Below are 8,501 nucleotides of genomic sequence, written 5' to 3'. Positions count from 1 at the left end.
TTCTTTCTTTCTTTCTTTCTTTCTTTCTTTCTTTCTTTCTTTCTTTCTTTCTTTCTTCCTTTTTCTTCCCTCCCAGATATACCAACAGAAAACAAATCTAAGTATTAAACACTAACAACATACTACAACCCAGGGCAGAGGATATGTAGAGGCTACAGACACAAGCTAAGTCTTTACAGTTGACTGCTGAATTGCTATGGCCCCGTGTGCTGGTGACAGGATAAGCAATTGCTATATCTGGAGATGTCATATTTCTACCCATGAGCTACTTGCAGCAAAACACACAGGACACTTTAAAAAAAAATCTTCACACAAGAGTAGCTAACTTACAATATCCCACAACTCTGGGTGAGGTGGGCACCTTCAAAGGCATAGATGTAGGTTTCCCTCAGTTTTAGTGTCAGCTGCAGCTCTGCAGACTGCTCCACGAGAGCAGGTGATTTCACTTAAGAGATCCACAATTAGTACTTGGATTTGTTCTCTGTTGTAAAGAGATGTCAAACTTAAGAGATCTACCCTTTATCCTTGGGGCCTTAGTTAAGACCTTGTTCCTGTGAACACACTTAGGGCACAGCATGAGGGTGGAAATGTGCAGACGGGAAGCAGAAAGCACAAAGAAGGCAATCACTTTTCCTTTCTTCTCAGGTACCCAGGCTTGTTCAGCACAGAACTGAAGCCAAACCTAATCACTTGAGGTCACAGGAATGCTTTTCCCATGAACCACACACTACATTTCCCCATTGGTCTACTGGTGTTGCATTGGATAGACTTTTTTGCATTGACAGCAATTCTGGGCCAAGGAGTCAACACTGCCTCGGAGGCAGTTGTAGTCACAGCAGTAGTGGTGACTTCCTCATAGAGTACAGAAGGATCAGAGAGGGCAGGTATCTGCTCCACTGGTACAGAGGGACCATTTTAAGGTACTGTTGCCCCTTCCTCGGTCTTCATTTTTTTTTTTTTTTTCCGAGAGATGTCTTCATCCTGGCCTCTTTTGGTGAGTCAGGACCGTTCTTCAAATTAGGAATTTTTGCCTACAAGGAGTCATTTATAAGTGTCTAATTTCTGGCCGTTGCTGCTCAGCTTCTTGTCCTGGGACCATGCAGGCAAAACATCTCGGTGAACCAGGTTTAGTAGGGGCAGATGTTCTGGAAAAGGAAGAACTGATACCTTCCTAAGAGTATGTCCTGGAGCCTCAGAATCTCATGATTTCTCCATTGGTTTACAACTGTTATCTTTCTCTGGCTTTGTTTGTTTGTTTGTTTTTGTTTTTCTCCATTGCTTGTGTCTTTGCAAAAGATGTGCTTGGTTGACTAGGCACCCAGCATTCCACTTCTTCCCTGTGCTCTTCTGTGCTCTGCTTCTGGCTTCCAGCAGTTTCCATCTTGTGATTAGATGAAACCCCCAAAAGAAAGTTCTTCCAGCTTCCAAATGACCCCTGGCCCCAGTGCGATAATTTGTTTTCTTAAGTCTTTGACTCCTGTCGATGTTTGTTCATACTGGAATCTCAAGCCAGATAGTTTGTAACGTGACCTCAAATAATAGCATTTTTATTTCAAAGTGCTCTGAAAGGGCTCCCTGACTCTGTGTGTCCTTCCATCTTAGAAAGGAGGATTTTTTGGTTACAAGACCACAAGCCATGGAGTGAGAACCAGATTTCATTTAAGATTCATTCTTTTATTATCAAGCTGCTGGCCGATTCGCTGAATGTCTCCTTTCCTCTATGCACATCAGATTTCTGTGAGGTTATACAGATCAATGTAAAAACAAAACCAAACTTTTTTTTCCTGATGATGAATCATAGTTACACTTATTGAAAAGTCCTTAGCTATTGCCATGGTGTCTGCCACACATATGTGTGTGTGGTTCTTTACTTTTTTTTCTTATTCTCCATGAACAAGTAGGAAAGCACAGCTTCTTGAGATATGATTTCTCTCAAAGTAACCTAGGTCAGATATTCTGACTTCCCTTAATCTTTGTTAGACGCTCAGTATAAACAGATAAACATAGAAGTTGGCTGTATCACAGGGTTTCTGGTTTGCTGCCCTAAAAGCTGCAGCCTTGGCTGTTCTGTGCAGACAGCTCCTGGTTCCCTGTTCCATGTCTACACTGAGGTATCTTCTCTGGCATCTCCATGGGCTGAGTCAACTCTGTAACACTGGTAACGTTCTAGAATTATTTCTCTTCTAATTTACTTATTCACCTTGAAGTATTTTAACAAAAGCTCATACTTGGTTTATAGAGACTCCATCACAATTCTGCGCCTCACAGTCTCTCTGAAGCTGACACCAGAGAAGCCTATGCCCAAGGGTATCCAAAGCAGCACAAACTTGGCCCTGAGATACGCACATCAGTTCCTTCAGGCACTTCATTGTAAGAAAGGGCATTTCATCCTTAAGCAACACAATGCAGCCTACAGCATCTCCAAGGATTGTTATTTGTCCTTTGCTGTTCTCTGTGCCTGGGGTGAAGATGAATCAGAATATTTGCTGAAATCTCTAGCATATGGTGCATTCCTTGCTGCTAATTAATAAACAATAGGTTTTATACAAAGTTACCAGAAAAGTTTCCCGAATAGCTGAGCTCCCTTATGTAAGCCCACTGAAGCCTAACCTGATGGTGCATCAGCACCCAGAATATCAAATCTTCTCTGCACACTTAGGTGGTATGCTTATGCATTCTAACAAGTGTGTGAGTGTATAGTGTTTATCTTCACTTCGAAGATTATAAATTATTTTGGCAGATACTGTCTCTTTCTATTTGAATGTGTAATGTGTGCCCGGAGGCAACTGTTCTTTGCCAGAGTACATCTTCCAAACAACAGAAATCAATGAGGTTAAAAACTGTTCTGGAATACATGTCTCAAATAGATTTCATTTTCCTTCTCTAGCACACTCACCTCATTGGTGACTGTCCCTCTATATCTCATGTTTGCTACAGTGGATTTCAAAATGTATATTGTATTCTGTAATCATTTGCGTAAGATAAATTTAAATCGGCAAAGTACAGAATTCTATTTCTCAGTTTTGATGAACAATCAAATGCTAGTGTACGAACTACAATTTAATCCTAAACCACAATGTGCATGTTCTTCCAGTATATTTCACTTCGTTTTTCTGTCTTCTTTCTGCCCATCTTGTATTCATCAATAGAAGTATAAAGTTCCTCAGGCCACAGGTCTACTGGGTCCTTGGATGTTTCTCCACTAGACTGTCTTAGTGAGGGAGAGGGATGTGTCCCAGATAGCATTGAGTGCATTCTTACTCTCAGGTGATGGTAAGTCCTGATAGACAGTGAAGTGAAGAGGAAGAGGAAGAGGAAGAGGAAGAGGAAGAGGAAGAGGAAGAGGAAGAGAGTGATCTAGTTTCCCAGCTCTGGACTTTCCGAAGGCAGTGCCCGCACATCACATGTTTGCATGTAGTCCGGCTATGTTGTGGATATGTGAATCAGTCTTTAGACATGTTTTTCTACCACGTGTTTCCTCTTCATCTTTTTGAACAAAGCTTACATGCAAGATGGCATGTTTGTGGCCCTCGTGGCTTAGTAGTAAACATTTTGTAATTACCTGTGAGGCATCTGAGGTTGGCTTCTGTCTCAGGGCTTTGTGCTTCCTCCTCTTGTACATTCGGTTGACAGTTTGGCCATTTGTATTCTGTAGCCAGCTGATCACAGTGGATCTCAGGCCCTGAAAATGAACCCAGAAGGAGTGATTTGAAATGAAAATGACCATTACAAAGTCTCTTGTGTAATGCTGGTGATGGCTCAGAGCACTTATTCTGGGGGCTTTAGAAATCCAATCGATGTTAACAGACAAAGCTTTGTCTTAGTTTCAATTACTGTGATAAAGATGTCATTACTGAAAGCAACTTGAGAAGAAAAGGGTTTCTTTACTCAAACTTCTAGATTACGGTCCATCATGGAGGAAAGTCAAGGCAAGAACCTGGAGGCAGGAACTGCAGCAGAAGCCATGGAGGACTTACTGGCCTGCTCCCCATGGCTTGCTCAGTTTGCTTTCTTAAATAACTCAGTACCACTTGTGCAGGGGTGGTACCTCTCATAGTGAGCAGGGTCCTCCCTCCAAGTCAATTGTTAGTAAAGAAAACACCCCCATGGACTTGCCTACGGTCTAACCTAATAGAATAATTTCTTCCCTCATGACCCTGGCTTGTGTCAGGTTGGTAAAAACTAACCACCACAAGGCTCTATGCTGACTTTTTGCTGGAGATACTGGAAATGACAGCGGCCGTCAAGTTACTACACTAGAGTCTGGCACCGGCTGGCTGCCTCAGTGATATCTACTTGTGATATCTACTGTGAGGATGGCGGTTATTGTCTCAGCTTAACCCCAGACAATAACCACCATCCTCACAGTAGATATCATAATTTCCAGTACCCAGTAGAAATAAGACTCTTAATACTTAAAGTTAACCAATGGATTTATATATCAACAAATATGTTGGGTTAATGTGTGTCCTGAGTCTGCCCTGCCAAGGGACTAGAGCAACTCAGAGAGACAGAGGTGCTGTGCTGGGTGAGCATCTGGCTATGGGAAGCCTTGGGACCCTGGGAAGGCCTGAGGTTAAATATCTTTTGCAGGGAGGAGGGTCTGGGAAGGAACATTTAAGTGGCTACACCCCTCTGGCCTTTAGGTATCTCATTAATATGTAGCTCTGTCTTGAGGCTCTGTAGCCTATAGTCACACCCTCTACCTGTGGAGGGGTTAGGAGACATTGTCCTATGTGACTAAAGGACACAAATCTATGGAGGGCTGTGGCCTTCTGCCAGGAGTCTAGAGTCTGTGGGCGTGGTGAAATGCCATCCCTTAGGATCACCTGGTCCCACCTGGGGCCCCTCAGGATCACCTGGGGTCTCTGACGGTTTGTAGCCTATGCTTGACCAGAAACCAGGCTGCCTTCCACAATCTTACACAAATACTCAATACACAAGATGCCCACACAATTTAGAAGGTTATCCCAATATTCCTAACCTTTAGATTTCATATCTACCAATTTACTTGATGAAATGCAGGTTCACGTCCACAGCCATTTCACCTCTCTCCTCTCCCCTTTCCTCCCAACTCCTAGCTCTGCCTCCCTCTTCCCTGTCCAATGACAGGGTTCCTGCTGCAGATACATTGAACAGAGAAATTTCTGCCACAGAGGCTACACTCCAGAAAGCTGTGTGTGTGTGTGTGTATACATGTAAGTGTGTGTGTGTGTGTATGAGAGAGAGAGAGAGAGAGAGAGAGAGAGAGAGAGAGAGAGAACATAAAATGTTGCCATTAGTAGGGATTAAACCTAGAATCTCATGCATGTTTGTCAAGCACTCTACAACAGAGCTATACTCCCAGTGGTTATACATATTCTTTTTTAAAACTTTTTATTGATTCTGTGTTAACTTCACATCTGGCACCGCAATCCCACTCATCCCCCCATCCCTTCATCTCTGCCCTCAACCCTCGCATTTCCCTGCCAAAGAAAAGAAAATAAGACAGAATAAAACAACAAAAACAAACAATGAAACCGCTCATCTCATCATGGCAGCTGTAGTATCTCAGTGTGTCCCACAGTATGCCCTCTGTCCACACATCTTTACTTGCAAATATTCATTGCAACGAGACATTGTTCTGTGTCAAAGCCCCTGGCTTCTGCTACACTATCAGTACTGAACCCTCATAGGGATTTCTCTTGAATATTCTGTTGTTGCTGTGTTATCATAGATGGGGTAAATGCTGGGGTGGGCCATTTCAAAGCCCTGGACCTGGGCCTGGGAGGTAGCTGAGTTGATCAGGCTTCCAGTTCTTCTGCACCCACACCAATAGTCCAAGCTCTCTAACACTGCCCTGGCTAGCACGCCCAGTCCCACAAATGAAAAGAAGCAGGGCCAGCTCACCTGTGCCTTTGCCACCAGGGCCACCTCTACCTTGCTGCCCAGGTGAGGTTCAGGGCCTGCGTTCTCAAGTGTGCTTCGGCCAGTGAGGAACACGGCCAGTTTTCTTGCTCTCATGACCTTAGGGCCAGGTCACCTGCCTGCTTCAGGTGGTAAGGGGTGAGGTGGGTAGGACATCTCTCCCTTGCCCAAGCTACCCTACAGCAGACAAGGGTTGGGGCCAGCTTTCACTCATTGACACCCTCAGTGCTGGCTTCAATGCTTCCTTGCCGTCAGGGTCAGCTCTACTGTCCTGCCCTGGCGAGAGGCAGGGCTAGCTCTCTGGAGTGTGATGGGTGGTGAGGGACAAGGCCAGCTGAGCCCAGTCCCTCAGGTGGCAGTCCAGACCAGGGACATGGCCTTTGGTGGCAATTAGATCTGGGACATCAAGATAGACACCAGCTTGAATGTGACCATGGATCCAGATATAACCTCTCACTCCTCCACCCCTATCTTCCACCTCCTGCAGCAGCATTGGCTCAGAAGTCCCCATGGCTTCAGGTGGTGGTACAGGCCACTCAGATCAGCATGTCACCTAACAGCAGCATGGCCCTCAGATAACCACATGGTCTCTGGTAGCAGCCCAGACCACAGGCATCCACTTGGTCTTTAGTGGTAATTCACAGACACCAACACAGACCCTAGCTGCAGCAGGACCAAGGATCCAGACATGGCACTTGGCAGTAGCCCAGGCCAGTATGTCACCGTGGCATCCTCATATCTGCCTGTCCCTCACCAGCATCAAGTCTCCGGTTCCACCTTTCTCCACAGTGTGCAAACCCCTCGGCCTCACTTTCTCTTCCATCCACCTCACACTCTATCCTTCCCATCTCTCCATCACACATTCATCCAATGTAGTAGTGCACACGGCAGGTGCTTGGGTGTCTTTCTTCTGGCCACTGCCGGTTATGTGTATTCTTATATAGAAAAATAGATGTGTAATTTTCCTGCATCTGACACTGCTAAAAAGAGTCATGCTGTCATTTGAGAGTGGGTCGTAGTTCTGTTACAAAGATGTACCTTTTGGTGTGATGTGGTTATACCTCTACCATGGTGAGAATATGTTTTTAAATAAAAGCTTGCTAATAATTCTTGTCACGATTCTTACCTTGTAGATGAGTGTGTCAGATGCAGTATAGAAATAGGGCATGCCATCATTTTATATAAATAAACCACATGTTTGGGAATAAAAAAAAAACCCACAAATCCCCCAGCCCTTCCACCACTCTCTGAGGATCCAGTCAGAGGCCAGAAAAGAAAAATCACAGCCTGCTCAGTTTCTGAAACACGAGATAAAATGAATGGCAGTATGGCAGGACATCAGGAGAGAAGTTCTAGAATGGAATGGAAAGTTAGATGCAGATTTTGATGAGGTGCAGGCAAGGAAGAAGACAATCCCCACAGTGTTTCATGGCCCTAGGGGAATCATGTACCCTTCTCTCTCTTATGCAGAACCTGGCAGTTCTTTTTTTTTTTTTTCGTGGAACATAAAAATGGTGCAAAGGAGGCACAGGGAACAAGGAAAACACGCCGAGGTCAATCTTTGTAGGCTATTAAGGGACCCAAGAAAAGCCTGGTGAAGTGCTGGTGCCACGTTTACATGGAAGATAGCTTAAGGCTGGAAGGAAATTGCTATCTTCTGCAGCACAGCCAGAAACAGTAACAATAAGAAATGAGAGCTGTAAGGCGACTCGGCAGAGTCCTGAGAACATGAGAGTGGGCCACAGAAATGTCAGTACCGCAAGCAGACGCTGGGGGCAGCAGAGAGTCCTGAGAGTGGACAGTGGACTGTAGAAACGACAGTACTTCATGCGAGCAGACTCTGGGAGCAAGGTTTAGGAATAGGCTACTGTGGTAAATGTTTGGTATGTATAATTTGATTTTAATACAAGTGTTATAAAGAGATGGTGATAATAGCATAGTCGTTTTACAAGTTGAGAAATCAAAGTGCAGGGCAATTCGTTTGCTTAAGCACACATAACAAGTATTAATAACAAGTTAAATTTATCCACAGAAGGAACCAAATTTCCCTTAGGTATTTGCAATTCAGACTAGCTGACTGTGTTTGTGTGTGTGTGGTTGTGTGTGCGTGCGTGTGTGCGCGTGTGTGTGTGTGTGTGGGCACTTTGAAGAGGTTTAAAAAAACTGGCACCTGATCCCCAATCACATCCTCTTCTTGCCTGGGAAGACAAGGAGCTTTCCACTAGCTCCTTGGTTGATTCTGACATTGCGGTCAATTTAGAGAACCCTTGTGAATGAGACAATTTTATTTGATCAGACTTGCATTTAATCTCATTGTAATTTGAGAACACTTTATTTGCATCTGATAACTTGTTTAATCTGCCCATCCCAAGAAACACAGGGTCTATCAAAACACTAAGCATGCCTGTCTGTCTCACTTTTGTCTCCTCAGAGACGGGCATAGCATTACATACTTGGAAATGAGTATCACTTCTTTTGGAAAACAGCCCATCACCAACTAGAAAGAATTAGTGCTTCAGTTTTGATAATCAGCTTTTCATACTATTATTGAAATTGGAATTTACTTAAGCTGAGAAGGGGATGCTAATTTATAG

The 8,501-nt window shown here is 44.2% G+C and overlaps 1 pseudogene; it reads right to left on the bottom strand.

Annotated features, from left to right (window-relative positions):
• Positions 1–442: 442 nt before the first annotated feature.
• LOC114629151 lies at positions 443–1,381 on the bottom strand (annotated as a pseudogene).
• Between the last annotated feature and the right edge of the window lie 7,120 nt (positions 1,382–8,501).

This window comes from Grammomys surdaster, unplaced genomic scaffold (assembly GCF_004785775.1).
Source record: "Grammomys surdaster isolate TR1022 unplaced genomic scaffold, NIH_TR_1.0 278, whole genome shotgun sequence".
In the NCBI taxonomy this organism is placed as follows: Eukaryota; Metazoa; Chordata; class Mammalia; order Rodentia; family Muridae; genus Grammomys; species Grammomys surdaster.
This window is presented reverse-complemented; position numbering and strand designations above follow the sequence as displayed.